Source organism: Ictidomys tridecemlineatus, unplaced genomic scaffold (assembly GCF_052094955.1).
Source record: "Ictidomys tridecemlineatus isolate mIctTri1 unplaced genomic scaffold, mIctTri1.hap1 Scaffold_1376, whole genome shotgun sequence".
NCBI classification, from domain to species: domain Eukaryota; kingdom Metazoa; phylum Chordata; class Mammalia; order Rodentia; family Sciuridae; genus Ictidomys; species Ictidomys tridecemlineatus.
This window is the reverse complement of record NW_027521228.1, coordinates 70,001-85,000: the sequence shown is the minus strand read 5'-3', so window position 1 is coordinate 85,000 and position 15,000 is coordinate 70,001. Positions and strand designations below refer to the sequence as shown.

Genomic DNA, 15,000 nt, shown 5'->3' with positions numbered 1-15,000 from the left:
ACGGGAGAGGGCACCTGCCGGACCCGCGGAGGAGCCCCGCCCGGAGAGAGCTGGCCGAGCCGCGCGGGCGCACCAGCCGGACAAGCCCAGGGCGGCACACGGTGTCATCACCGCCAGCGCGCAACACCAGGCGCACGGGCGGTCCCGCGTGGCCCCGGACGAGCCTCCGGCCGGGTTCCCGTCAACAGCCAACCTCCCGGGAGGGCCCTCGCGGGGGACAGGGCCCCACCGCCCCACCGCCGTCGCCAGAGGCGGGGAAGCCCCCGAACCCTCAACCCGCACACCGTGACGAGCATCCCCCAGCGACGACCGCCCGTCCAGCGTGCCCACCGCCACACCCGGTACACGCCCGGGAGGGGGCGGCAGCGCGGCCGCGACCAGTCGACCGGGGGGAGACTCGGCGGAGGCGAGGAGGGGGGCACGACCCCGCCGGGATGGAGGGCGCGCCGGAGGCAGCGAGGGGCAAGGCCACGCGGAGAGGAAACCGGGGAGAAGACCTCGGGCACAGAGTCGGGCCGCCGGGAAAACAAGCGGGGTCCCACCGCCACACGCGAGGGCGGTCCCGCACCGCCCGCGACGCCAACCCGGCCTCCGGCCCCAGCCCCGGAGCCTCCCACGAGACCCGCCGCCCCGCCACCACAGGGTGGCCCTCCACGCGACAGAGGCGCGCCTGGCCTCCGAACGCCGGCATGCAACGCCACACACCTCGGGCCGACCGAGCCCCACGACCTGGGCCTCTCCAGCTCCAGGGTCCGCTCGCTCACCACCGCGCCCGCGGAACGCCCCCGGGGGGGCCACGGCGGCCGCGCCCCGGGCCAGCGCACACGCACGCGGGCCGCCCGCCGGCTCGGGACCGGGAGCGGGCAGAGGGCCACTCGCAGCAGGCGAGGGGGAAAGAGGGACGCGGGGCCCCCCAACCCCCGGCCGCGCGAACAGAGCCCCGCCGCCACCGCGCGCACGCACACGCGGCACCAGCGGCCCAACATGCGCCAGGAGGCCCGGCCAGGCCCAGCGGGAACCCTCCCCCGACTCGAAGGGGGGAGGCGCGGGCCGCGGTAGGCACAAAGAGCAAGCGCTCGGCCCCCACCCGCGGGGGGCCGGCGGACCCCTGCCCTCCCAGACGGCGGGGAGGGGGGAACTCTCGCCTACACACACCACCGACGGTAGCGTAGCGCACAAGGCAGGGGGCGGCCAATGGGGGAATCCGGTACCCCACGCGAGGCACGCCCTTCACGGATCGCTAGAGAAACGTTCCTCACTGAGGATGGGCCGCACCCAGCCCGGCTCCTCTCCCGACCGGCCGCCGAGACAGCGAGGGGGGATCTGCGGTATGGGCAAGCACGAGGCTTCTGGAGCGTTCGCGGCCGGGGACACCCCAAGGCGACCATCGCCTCGGGGGCCGGACCGGCCCCTGCTCGGCGTCCCGCCACAATCGCTCGCACGCCCGGGCAGCATCTCCCTTCCCCCAAGGGAGGCAGGGAAGAGCGCACGGGCGCCCGCTCGCCTAACACTCCCCGCGCCACTCGGCGCTGGGGACGACAACGCGACCCGCCCCCCACGGAGAGGGAACGGTCAACGCTGTCGAGCTTACCGCCTCGATCCCCCGAGCGAAGCAACAACTGTTCTTCCCCTTCAGGCACTCGCCTCAGAAACCCCCGCAGACGGGGCGAGACTGACAGCGAGGCGGCGGCCGGCCGCGGCAGCGGCACCGGGACCGGGAACAGCACACACCGGCTCAGCCTCAGGCACCTCAGGAAACGACCCGGAGCGCCCCAGGAGCACCGAAGCAGAGGCGCGCCGTCGCGCCGACGCGGCACGGCGGCAGCCCTCCCCGACGCGGGGAGGGCCACACGCACGGCCCTTGGCCGCCCAGAGCGGGCGGCGGGCGGGAAGCACCCGCTACGTCAGAGGACCCCGGGAGCGAGGTCGAGGCCGGGTTCCGCACCCCCGCCCTTCCCCGCACCGCGAACGGGCGGGGAGGGAAGGCGAGGGGCCCGCGGGCAGGACGAGAAGAGCTGGCCCATTCGCCATGAATGTCCGTCCCTCGCCTGGCGCGGCTTTGGTCCGGCCCAGGAGAGCGCAAAGTCACCACATCGATCAGCAGGGTGGGCGGGAGAGACCCGGGGAGCGGGGGGAGACCCGGCGAGGACCGCTTCAAGAGGAGCCTGCTACGGCCTCGCCGGCCCCACACCCCAGGGAGAGCGGCCGACGACACGGAACGGGGAACGCCTGACACGCGGCTCGGAGCCATGGAAGCGAGCGTCGTCGTCACACCGCCCTCGGCGCCCGCAGCGGGGAGCGCACGGGCGGTAAAGGACCACCCGCCACCTCCCCCACCGCCCTCCGGCGCCAGGAGACCGGCCGGCCGGAGGTGGCACCACCGCGAGGGCACTCCAGGCGCACCAAAGAGCCGTCGCACGCAGGCCCGAGGCAGACGGCTCCAGAGGGAACGGGTCCGGGCCACCCCATCAGCCCAGAGCCCCGCACGCACCCGGAGGCCCAAGCTCCCTCCCTCTGGCGGCACAGGCCAGAGGACACCGTGTCAGCACCTACCCGATGGCAGAAAACGGCCAACTCGGGCCAAGACAACCGCGACCGGGGCAATGGGGAACAGTTCACTCACCACTGCCGCCTTCCCCGAAGGGAGTCACGGTCGGCGGACCGCGAAATCGAGCCCATCACCGAGATCCAGAGCCCCTAGGGACAACTGGTCGACCCTCGTTGACGAAGGCACAGACGAGAGGCGGGGACCACCATCCCCAGCGAGCGGGATCGGGGGGCGGGCGGGGAACACGCTAAGGCGACCCACCACCGAAGGACGCCGGGCATAGCCATCAGGACAAGCCCCGGGCGGCGGCCCCCAAAGAGGGAACGCGGCGAGGCCGGGCCAGCACATTCGCGGCCAAAACCCACGAGAGAGAGGGAGAGGAAGCGGGAGAAAAAGAAAAAAAAAAAAAAAAGACAGAAGTCCCGGCGGCCGACCCAGACCGGGCCAAAGCGAAGCCCGTGCCACCGAAGGAGCCGCTCGGACCGACACCCGAGGCGCCCGCGGCCCGGACCGAGCAGGGAGAGAAGACAACCGACACACACACTAAGCCCGCCGGTCCAATATCCCGCCAACGGGCCACATCGGCCCAGCCCAGGGCGACCGAGACAGTTCCGCCGGCGCCGCCCAGCTCCTGGAACTCTGTCTCGGCCACCGCCGCCGAATATCACGCCTTGGCGACTTCCGATGAGAAGACGCTCCCATAAAAGCGGCCACCAGGTGGAGCTCGACAACCGTCAACCAAATCGGGCGAAAGGGACGAGGAACCTCGGTCGGCGTCAGCGGGATCCGCTCCTCCGCAGGGGTCGTAGAACCTCGGAGGGCGTCAGCGGGATCCGCTCCTCCGCAGGGGTCGTAGAAAGTCACCCGGACACGTCCCACCAGCCGGGTCGCCACGCCACAGCGGCGGGCTCGAGACGCAGGCAGATGGGCCCAGCACCCCTAGAGAACCCGGCGGGGGACACGGGCGGTGTGGGACTTCAAAACCGAAACCACCACGGTGAAGCCACTGTTAGGCAGGCAGATTGCTAGGCCGCGGTCGGATCCATCCAGAGAATGGAGGAAGGGACAGAAACACGTAAAAACCCGTCGAAATCGGTTGCTTGGGAATTTGATCTGCCGGTCTTTGGGCTTGGGGTTCCCGCCTGTTTCTGTACCCCCCCCCCAAAAAAAAATGGGAAGATGAACAGCCTCTGAGAATCCTTCCTCCTCTATGTCTGTGGTTCAGTGGCAGAGGGCCGGCCTAGCACATAGGAGGCACTGGGTTTGAGCCTTAGCGCGGCATACAAAAAGGAGGAACAAGTCGAAAGAAGGCGTGCTGCACGTCCACCTACAACTACTCCAAAAAAGAAAAAAAAAAAGAATACCGATCATAATAGGAAAAAGGGATTTTTCCTTGTGGAGTTCCATTTTGTCTGTCTGGCCACGTTATCTTTCTTTTTGTTTGTTCGTTTGTTCTGTTTTGTTTTAAGAGAGAGTGAGAGAGAACTTTGATATTTACTTTTTAGTTTTCGGTGGACGGACACAACATCTTCGTTACGTGGTGCTCAGGGCCGAACCCCGACCGCACGCATGCCAGGCGAGCGCGCTGCCGCTTGAGCCACATCCCCAGCCCCTTTTTTAACTTTTACTTATTTTTCTTTTATAAAGACAGAGGGCAGAGGCGGGGGGGGGGAGAGAGAGAGAGAGAGAGAGAGAGAGAGAGAGAGAGAGAGAGAGAGAGAATATTTTGAATATTTTTTAATGTTTATTTTTCAGTATGCAGTGAACACAACATCTTTGTTTTATTTTATGTGGTGCTGAGGCTCGAACCCAGCGCCCCATGCATGCCAGGGGAGCGTGTTATCATCACTTGAGCCACATCTCCAGCCCATGAATTCTTATTTGTATTTGTGTTTTTATTTATCTTTTTTTTTTTTGGGGGGGGGGGTGCTGTGTCTGTTGCTGCTGCTGTTGTTGTTTTCCCTAAGAAATGAGCATATTCTCGAATGGGAAGTCATTTTCCATTGGGTCACAGAGCCAAATTTTACCTTTAGGCACTTGGTAATCAGAAGCTGTAACAGGGCTCTAAGAGCGGCTGCCTCGGCTAAAAAGCCTGGGCCCTTGCCCCAGAGCGAAACAACAACAACAACAACAACAACAACAACAACAACAACAACGGGGGTGGGGGCGGGACAGAAAGCAAAAAGAAAAAAAAAAAAAAAAAAGAATCGAACAAATAATCCAATGGATCCATGGTCCAAGGACGTGAACAGATACTTCTCAGAATTGGATGAAGACGCTCCTCTCCTATAAAAGCGGACACCAGGGGGAGCTCGAAAACCGTCAACCAAATCAGGCTGAAGGGACGCGGAACCTCGGTCGGTGTCAGCGTGATCCGCTCCGCAGGGGTCGTAGAAAGTCACCCGGACACGTGCCACCAGCCGCCGCCTCCCCCCCCCTCCCCCAGGGTCCCCCGCAGCAGCGGGAGGCGCCGGCAGTCTGCCCAGCACCCCTAGAGAATCCGGCGGGGGACACGGGCGGTGTGAGAGTTCAAAACCGAAACCACCACCGCGGTGAAGCCACCATTAGACAGGCAGACCGATAGGCCACGCTTGGATTTATCCAGACGATGTAGGAATTGACAGAAACATGTAAAAATCAGTTTGAAATCGGTTGCTTGGGAATTTGATCTTCTGGTCTTTGGGCTTTGTGTTTCCTCCTTTTTCTGTACAAAAACATTGGAAGATGACCAGCCTCTGAGAATCCTTTCTTGTCTAGGGGCTGTCTGTATCTTTGGGTCAGTGGCAGAGGGCCGGCCTAGCACAGAGTTTGAGCCTTAGCACGCCATACAAAAAGGAACAAATAGAAAGAAGGTGTGCTGTCCACCGACAACATACTACGAAACAGGAGGGGAAAAAAAAAAAAAAAAAAATACTAATCCTAATAGGAAAAAGGATGCTTCCTTGTGGAGTTCTATTTTGTCTGTTTGGCCATTTTATCTTTTTTTATTTTTTATTTTTTATGTATCCATATCACAGAGCCACATTTTACATTTAGGCACTTGGTAATAAGAAGCTGCAACAGGGCTCTAAGAGAGGCTGCCTTAGCTAAAAAGCATGGTCTGTTGCCCTAGACTGAAACACCACATGCTCTGGGATAAATAAAGCTGGAGAGAGCTTGCCATCTCTACCTTCATTTTGATCTGTGTGCACATATTACGCACTGTTTCATCTAAGACGTAGCAGGGCAACAATATCTGTCAGCCCTAAATGGACCCAACCCCTGCCCTCCCCAGCCACACAGGAGACCACAGTCTGAGCAAGAGCACTTCACGGTGTTGTCATTCTGGTGTTGTGGCTCAGTGGTACAGCACTTACCAAGTACGCATGAGGCACAGGGTTCAATCCCAGCACCACATTAAAATCATCATCATCATCATCATCATCATCATCATCATCATCATCATCATCATCACCTAAATAGACAAAATAAACATATTTATTTATTTATCTATCTATCTATCTATCTATCTATCTATCTATCTATCTGTTTGTTTATTTATTGGAGGAGGCCTGTAAACAGGGATTGAACTCAGGGGCACTCACTGACTACTGAGCCACATCCCCTAGCCCTACCTATCTATCTAGTATGTTACTTAGAGACAGGGTCTCACTGAGTTGCTTAGTGTCTCACTTTTGCTGAGGGTGGCTTTAAACTCTCGATCCTCCTGCCTCAGCTGAGAGAGAGAGAGAGAGAGAGAGAGAGAGAGAGAGAGAAGCATCTGGGATGACAGGCATAGGCCACTGTACTCAGTCACTTATTTATTTTCAGTATGACTTCAAGGTACACACAAGACAATCACTGCCAGGCGTAGGAGGAACGTAGCACCTTGATAAACAGTCAGATCTTTGAGGAAGCATTAAACAATCTTAAGGTAGTGTGCAAATCATTCAATAACCTCAGAATACCTACATGAGGGTTGGGATTGTAGCTCAGCGGTAGAGCGCTTGCCTTTGCATTCGTGAGGCCCTGGGTTCGATCCTCAGCACCACATAAAAATAAATAAATAAATAAAGATAAAGACATTGTGTCCATCTACAGCTTAAAAAAAAAAAATGTTTAGAAAGAAATAAATAAATACCTACATGAAAACCAGAGAGAATTAAAAGAAAAGATGGATACATCAATTATGGCAAAGAGACGAGAACACTCGTCCCTTAGCAGCTGATGACATAGGCCATAAATAAATAATCAGTAACAAAGGACAGCAGAAGCACATCACGAACAACCCACACCTAATGGGCATGCTCAGAACACTGCAAGGCCACCACTGCACAGCAGACCTTCTTCCTTTTTTTTTTTTCTTTAATAAATATTGATTTTTCAGTCGTAGTTGGACACAATACCTTTGTTTTATTTATTTATTTTTATGTGGTACTGAGGATCGAACCCAGGGCCTCACACATGCAAGGCGAGCGCTTTACCACTGAGCCACAACCCCAGCCCCAGCAGACCTTCTTTTAAAGTGAATACGGAATGTTTACCAAAGTTGACCATAGAATGGAACATAAACCCAATCTCGACAAAGTCTAAAACATGAAATCACACCACAACTCTTCTCCGAACACCACAAAAAGTAATCTGGAGGTCAGGCATGCTGGCCACTGCCAGGATTCATTTCAGTCAGACTGATAGGCCACGGTTGGATCCATCCAGACGATGTAGGAATTGACAGAGACATGTAAAAATCAGTTTGCATCTTTCACAAACTCTTGAGAGGGGCAGGTCAGGGGTCGAGGTGAGATTGAAATACCCCCAACAAAGTGTCAACTTTATCAGACCAGTAACCTAGATAAAGCAGGTACTTGTACTATTCCTTCTCTGTGCCATTGTGTTCTTTTTTTTTTTTTTTTTTTTTTTTTTTGGGGGGGGGGGGGGGAGGCGTGGTTCCAGCCACTTTGGGTTCCTACCAGTTTGTCTGCAAGGGAAAATTTGTTTTCTGCCAGGCTGGGGTGCCAGTTATCAGGGCGGGGAAGTAAGATGCTTACACTAAACCGGGCTTGCTTGGGGCAGGTCTCAGTTCTAATTTACATAACAACAGGCAGTGCAAAGTCTCTCCCACTGCCCCTGAAGGAAGGAAAATATGGCCTCTCCAGGCTGTTCACAATTCCCAGCCTGTTTCAAATTCCAGTATGGTTTCCCGTATCTGTTTTAAGGGTCATTTTGTCTCTCTAACTCTGCATTTATGCTGACCGTTTGGTTTAAAACTAAACTAAGAGGTTAATTTGGATATCACTTGTTTCAGAGCATTTGTTCAATGTGTCCACCAGCATTTCATTTCTCTCTCCTGATGTTCCTTAATACCCTGATTGCTTTGGCCTCCTTCTCCTGGATCATGTGTCACTTGCCCCCCAACCCTTTGGTATAAAAAGAAACCTAGGAGGAGATTGATCCTAAAGAAAAGGGGTGCTCCACTAAGTGAGAAACTGAAAAATCAAGTGATTAAAAAGAGTTTGGTGTGGAGAAAGAGACGGAAATGTGTGTGTGTGTGTGTGTGTGTGTAAGTTATAGAGACAGAAGGAGACAGACTCTTGTACTTCAGGGTTTTTGTTTGTCTGTCTGTCTGTCTGTGTGTTTGTTTGTTGTCTAATAATTACAGGGTTTCAATTGGAAGCTCTGCCCTGGGTAATTCTTTCCAATTCTTACAAAGTAGTAACTGTGGTTATGTTCATTTCTGCTAATGATTCATTTTTCCTGCTTTTTAAATTCATTGATCACCCGGAACTTTTTTTCGTTTGGGGCAGGAGGGGTCCAAGTGCTTGAGAGATTTTTTTTTTTTTTCTTTTCTCCCCCCCCCCCCCCTGTGTCATTTGAATGGAGATTTGGACCTCTGACTAAGAGTAGAGTTTTCTAAGAGAAAAGAGAAGAGCTCTAAGGGAAAAGCAGGGGATTAGATAAAAAAAAAAAAAAAAAAAAAAAAAGCCTTTTGAAACCAAACCATTGTTAGGTAAAACTGCTTACTCTCTGCCCTGAATGAGTAGAATCTTAAAATATGTGATATGTTTGGGTGAGTTCAAGGTGTCTTTGCGATTCATCATCTGAAGTGGCACCCCCTCTCTCCACTGAAAAGTCTTAACTGGGCCTCTTCAGAAATCTTCACCCAGACTGGTTTTAGGTCTGTCAGCAAGGGAGTCTCTGCAAAAGAATTCGAGGTGGATAAACTTCCTATTTTCGTGTCGCCCTGTTTACTTGGCCACTGGCCGAGAAGACACCAGCACTCCAGGTGCTGGAAACCCCCTTACTAGTTTTTCACAAACATATCCAGAACAGTACTTTGAAGAAATGTGCAAACAAGGCCTCTGGCCTTGAGCTGGGCTTCACCCAGAGGTCTACATTGTTAAGATACGAGAAGTTACCGACTGGACTCCATGGTTACAGCTGGCAGGGAGAGACTAGACAGGGGGGAAGAAGCTCTCCCCTTCTCAGGTGTTGTCCTCGAAGGGTTCACATGCCCAGAACAGTGAGAGGAAAAAGCTGCTTTTATGTGAACTTCTGCAGACCGTGAATTTCTGAGCCCCTCCCCTTACGTGCTCGGTATAAAACTCTGAAACTACCTGAACTCGGGGTTCAGGGGATTGATTCATTCATGACAGCAAAAGCCGTGTCCTCTGAACCTGGCAGCGGCCAAATAAAACCCCATTTCCTGCTCTGTTCGGTCGGTGCCTTGCCTCATTTGTCCCTACAACACATCCATGCAAGGAAGACTTGATCAAACCAGTAGCCTAGGTAAAGCAGGTTCCAGGTTGCTTTTTGCCACCATCACCAACACCAACCCCTTCCCCCTTGCGCCCCCCCCCTTCTTTGCAACTGAGAGATAAGCTAACATGGGTCACTCTGTATGCAATGAATACCAATAATTTCTTCTGATTTTTTTTTTGAATTACATACAAACAAACAAACCAAAAACCATGAAAAGTATCAACTATGTGACTGAGAATCAAGAAGAGTAATTCACTCATGTAAATTCAGAAATTCGGTAAGGTGGTTGTTGTTTCTGCTGCGGTTGTTGCTGCTGTTGTTTGTCCTTTTTTGTCTTTTTAAAAAAATTTTCTCCCAACTGTCGAATCGAGGAAAAGGGGTGGGGGGAGGTGGTGGTGGTGGGGGTCAGAAAATGTAACAGGGGTCCACTTTATATGCTTTGAGTATAAGTCTCACTGCTCAGCCACTGAGGCTCATGTCAAAACCCATATCCTTTTTCCTTTCTCTTTTCCCTTCCCCCCCCCTCCGTCATCACAGGTGAAGCTACATTGACTTTCAGGGTGGGTTATCTGCCCATTGGCTAACAAATATTTAGAATTTCCATCCAGAAAATCACTTTTTCTGTTTGATAACCTTGCCAGGCCTCGGATGCGTTAAAACAACAGAGTGTCAGCAGAGTCATCAGAGTTTTGCTGCTGTAAAGGTTTAGTTCTTATGTTTTCTTATTATAATAAATTCCCCCTCTTCCTTCTGAGATGCTTTGCCTCTGGGCAACACCCCCCAACACCTACACACCTCCCCCCCCCCCTCTCTCTCTCTCTCTCTCTCTCTCTCTCTCTCTCTCTCTCTCTCTCTCTCTCTCTCTCTCTCTCTCGTTACCGCAGGGCTCCGTAAGTTGCTGAGGCTGGGCTTAGTCTTGTGATTCTCCTGAATCACCCCACATCTCCATCTCTGCCACTGGGGATGTGTGCACATCTGGGGACTAGAGTAGTATGCTGTGTGTGAGAGATTTTTTTATTATTCAAAAGTCGGTACACTTAAAGACATATAGGTTTCCTACACTACACGAGAGTAGTGCCCTTTTTATTAGAACGTGTATTGTACCGAAGCTCTAAACTTATCCCGCAGTCAGTGACACATGTGGAAGTTCTACCACTTGAATTCGGTGTAACATTCAGATTAAAAAAAAAGAAAAGAAAAGAAAAAAGATCTGTGCTTGGGGCTGGGGATGTGGCTCAAGCGGTAGGTAGCACGCTGGCCTGGCATGCGTGCGGCCCGGGTTCGATCCTCAGCACCACATACAAACAAAGATGTTGTGTCCGCCGAAAACTAACTAACTAACTAACTAACTAACTAGATATTTAAAAACTCTCTCTCTCTCTCTCTCTCTCTCTCTCACTCTCTCAAAAAAATAAAAAATAAATAAAAAGATCTGTGCCATTAATGACCAGTTTTCACATCTGTTAGTTTTGATTGAATAAGTAAGGGTTTGTTTTGTGATCGTTTGTTGAAAGAACACTCCTGTACCAGGTGAGTGGCACTGTTGCCTGAATGCATAAGAGTATTTGTCCACTTGAGTCCAAGCTGTTCACCTAGGTCCAACTGTTGGTGAGCAAAAACCACATCGCGGCAGTTATCTGGCCAGAGTCATAGATTCTGAGCGTGGCTTCCAAAGTCAAAGGTCAACGAACGTATGTAGGACTTCTAGGCAACTGTGATGTGAAGATGTCTGGGCTTGTTGTACAATAAATGTGTCTGTGTTCCTTCAGCGAAGAAGGAAATGTATGCATTCTAGAATGCAAAGCTTGGGCTAGGGTTTTAGCTCGGTAGTAGAGCACTGGCCTGGGACGTGTGGAGCGGTGGATTCGATCCTGATCCTGAGCACCACAGAACCAAAAACAAAGGGACAAACAAGCCGATAAGGTAAAGATATTGTGTCTGTCCCCCCCCCCCCCCAAGGGGATCAGGAGGAGGTTCAGAGAAGGATTGTAAGCTCATAGCGAAAGTAACCTCGCGAGACCCCTGTCTCCAAAAGAAAATTGGTGATAGTAAAAGCAAATGGGATTCCGTTTTGTTTTACGTCTCCATTCTGTAAAACAACCAGGCCAAGTAGAAGGGTCATGACTGGGGCAAGATGTTCTTTGCCTTTTGCTATAGAAACCTTTAAGGAAGGACATGGGACGTTGTTTCTGTAACTAGCCCATAACGGGGCTACGCTTCTGTCACTGGAGTGGCTAGGCTGATTGTGATTGGCTGAGCGTCCCTCCGCCTGACTTCACTCTCCAGCTTCTGGAACTTGGCTTGTTTGCATTAGCTAGACGCCCCCTCCCCCCAAAACGTCCCTTTTGCAGGTTTCAGGCTTATAAGGAGCACCCTTGCAATTGTTTGAGGCTGGTCAGGGGAACAGCTGTATGTTCTTCTGGTCAGTCGCCGCTAGTTGTGCTTTAATAAAGGCTTGATTCCTTTATACGTGAGTGGTCTGGAAGTCAGTTTTTGAAACCCCGGGGACCAAGCTTTAACTAGAACGAACGAGCGAGCGAGCGAGCGAGCGAGCGAGCAAGCAAGCAAGCAAGCAAGCAAGCAAGCAAGCAAGCAAGCAAGAAAGCAAGCAAGAAAACAAACGAATAGATAGATAGATAGATAGATAGATGATAGATAGATAGATAGATAGATAGATAGATAAATTGAATATGAGGATGTGGCTCAGTCACTGGTCAAGTGAGTGCTTCTGGGTTCAACTCATAAATCAATGGATTTACCAAAAATGTATAAAAATATCTTTATAAAAAGGGGATGTTGGTTTAGCTCAGTGGTAAACTGTGTCTGTGTTCAGTCCCCAGTTCCAGGGTCCAGGATGAGCCTGCGTGAGGGGCTGGTTTCTGGTTCCATCCCCACCAAGGAAACCCTGACATGAGTATGGGGAGATGTATTCGGCTATTGGAATGCCAAGGGTAGAGTGATTTCCATGTGGATCTCCCCCCAACCCCCCACCCCGCCCTTTCTCTGTGTGGGCAAGGTCTCTTCTAGTGTCTTGATTTCTTTTATTTATTTATTTGGCCTAGTTGGAAAGAATGTGTTTGTGTTATTAATTTCTTTTTATCTGGAGCTGAGGATCCAACCCAGGGCCTCGAATATGCTAGGCGAGCTCTAACGCTGTCCAGCACAGCACGGGAGGCATCTTGATGATTTTTTTTCTTTTTTTTTTTCCTTTTTTCTTTTTTTTCCCCTTTCCCGGTGGGCACTTTGCGATGAGATTTCCTTGCCTGTTTGGGTTGTTTGAGTCTCTCTTTGTTCACTACTTTTGTTTCTTTTGTGATGCTAGCCTGGGGAAGAAACCCAGGGCAGGGCCTTGGGCATTGGTCCACAAACGGTCTTGATGGCTGGGCAACACCCTCACCTTTTTTCCTTTGTCTCTTCTTCCCCAGAAAGTAAACCCAGGAAGGGCCTCCCTCTCCTTCCCCCAGGCCCAAATCCATCCTGCTTGGGTTTGGTGCGCAGCAGACAGGTACACACTGGAGACACACACACACACACACACACACACACACACACACACACACACACACACAGAGAGAAATGGGGAAACATCACTGTTTTGTTTTGGTTTATTTCTCTCTTAAACTCATCCAGGCCCTCCCTCATAGCTCTCAGGGGTGGGGGAAGGTGTTTACCATGGACCTCTAGTGGTGACAGCCTTGGGAGCGAACTACTGCTGGGGAATTGGAGTTAGTGGGATGGGGGAAGTGTGGATTATAGTTCAAATTCCAAGGGTCGGGCAGAGGCACAGAAGCTATCTCCTAGGTGGGACATCTTAAAGGCTAAAGGAGGAAAAACGACCAACCCCCCCCCCCCCCAAAAAAAAAAAAGAGTTCCAGGGGTGAAAGCGGTATGTCCCCCCCACCGCCCAGTGCTTCCCGGACTTTACTGTATGGGGCGGGGGGGGGGGGGGGGGGGCCCCGCCGGGGGAACAACAGAGCGGGCACTGAGGCCCTTGCCCATCTGTCTCTCCAGGGACTCAATAGGCTGAGGGAAGAGAGGAAGACATGACGCGGCGGCTTGCAGCTTAGTGATCTGTATATGGATATCGATATCTAAGTCTGTCTGTCTATCTATGTCTATACATGTAGATAGATTATATCGAAACTGGAAATGGAACTCAGGCAGGCCTTCCAAAATGACGGTAGCTTTGCGCCACCTAGCGTTCGGTGACTGCAACCAACGGGGCTGCCCTTTTGAGACCGCAGACCACTCACTGTGAACTCCCCAGTTCCACAGGGTGGAAACATCCACGTGTATATGCTTGTGTTTCTGACCCGGTGGCAAGATGAGATCCGACTGAAGAAGCCAAGCAAGCCTAAAACGTGTGTCCCACCTTCACCACTCCTAAGTGTGGAGGATTAGCCAACTGAGAAAGCCTTAGGGGACGGACGGCTGGGAAAGGGAAGGACCCTGAGTCACTGCACAGTTGCTCTGGGATCCAATTTTACCTGTAGACCTACTCGGCGCTATATAAACCTCAGCCAGCCAGCCATCCAGCCTGTGCTGCATTTTGTCCTGCCTTTATTGGTATTAGGTATTTTCCAGAAGAAATGGGGGGGGGGGGGAGGGCGGGGATTTCCCATCTCCTGTCAAGAGTCTCCCGGGACTGAATCCTCCTTGTCCACGCTTTCCCTGAAGATCCTTTAGAGATTCTCCACTTCGAGATGGACCGATGTGTGTGCTGCCGCAGGTTTGACAGCCATCCAGGAGGAAAAACAACCCCCCCACCCCCCCCCCAAATAAAAAGAGTTCCATATCTCCAATACCATCACCTTTGTCATCATTCCACCATCCTTGGAAGAAGGAAGTCGATCCAAAAGTCCTGGAAGAGAACAGTAAGAGTAGTGAAAGATCAGAATGGTGAGACAGCGTCCAGCAACCGCCCCCTCAGCTACTCACAAGAGAAGGTGAGGTCCTGGGAGTAACTCAGGCAACCTCCAGAGACCTCGAGCTTTAACCAGCAAATAGAGAAAGGAGAGGGAAGGGGAAGGGATAACACCACCACAGGTGTTATCACAGACCGAGATAGGATGTTGACTTCTGGATTCAATCCAGGGGAAATCATATCACCTTTCTTCCCTGTTTTAGGCAGACTTATCTGTCCTTGAGTCCACGCCCAGCATAGTCAAGAATGTCATGTAGACTTTGGAGACCAGAGGATGTCAGAAATGAGTCTTCTCAAAAGTAAGAAGCCGAATCACAACCGCGGCCAGGAAGAAGTGCAAGGTGGCCTTTGAATCTCCTGTACGAAACCTCCTGTTGTTGCTGACGTGCAGAGTCACAGCCTTTGGGGACCAGAGTCCCCATGTTTTTTGCTTTGCCGGCGCTGCCATAAGCCTTTTTTCCTGTGTCTCAAGACCTTGCCATCCTTATTGGATTGGGCCAAGCTTTCAGCAACAGGAAGAGGAGAAAGGGAGAGGGAGAGGGAGAGGGAGGGGGAGGGGGAGGGGGGGAGGGGGAGAGGGAGGGAGGGAGGGAGGGAGGGAGGGAGGGAGGGAGGGGGAGAGAGAGAGAGAGAGAGAGAGAGAGAGAGAGAGAGAGAGAGAGGGGGGGGGGGGGGAAGGGTAAAACTTAGGGGCTGGGTGTGTGGCTCAACTGGTAGCATGGGGCGCTGGGTTAGATCGCACCAAATAAAAACTAAAATAAATAAAAATAAGTTTAGGGCTGGGGATGCG

General features: G+C 52.7%; 4 long non-coding RNA genes across 4 annotated transcripts in view; 1 reads left to right on the top strand and 3 right to left on the bottom strand.

The window, feature by feature from the left end:
* Window positions 1–4,167, bottom strand: part of LOC144372610 (uncharacterized) — a 15,163-nt gene extending 10,996 nt beyond the window's left edge. The window contains exon 1 of the long non-coding RNA XR_013432570.1: window positions 3,913–4,167. This is a non-coding gene — a long non-coding RNA (uncharacterized LOC144372610). The remainder of the gene's footprint in view (window positions 1–3,912) is intronic.
* A 105-nt stretch (window positions 4,168–4,272) lies between these two features.
* Window positions 4,273–6,251, bottom strand: LOC144372609 (uncharacterized). Its single transcript, XR_013432569.1, has 2 exons — window positions 5,905–6,251; window positions 4,273–5,252 (listed from the first exon to the last, which is right to left on the bottom strand). It is a non-coding gene; the product is annotated as an uncharacterized LOC144372609 (long non-coding RNA).
* Window positions 6,252–13,228: 6,977 nt separating this feature from the next.
* LOC144372608 (uncharacterized) lies at window positions 13,229–14,509 on the top strand. Its single transcript, XR_013432568.1, has 3 exons — window positions 13,229–13,859; window positions 13,964–14,232; window positions 14,414–14,509. It is a non-coding gene; the product is annotated as an uncharacterized LOC144372608 (long non-coding RNA).
* Window positions 13,818–15,000, bottom strand: part of LOC144372607 (uncharacterized) — an 18,021-nt gene continuing 16,838 nt past the window's right edge. Inside the window, exon 5 of the long non-coding RNA XR_013432567.1 lies at window positions 13,818–14,567. This is a non-coding gene — a long non-coding RNA (uncharacterized LOC144372607). The remainder of the gene's footprint in view (window positions 14,568–15,000) is intronic.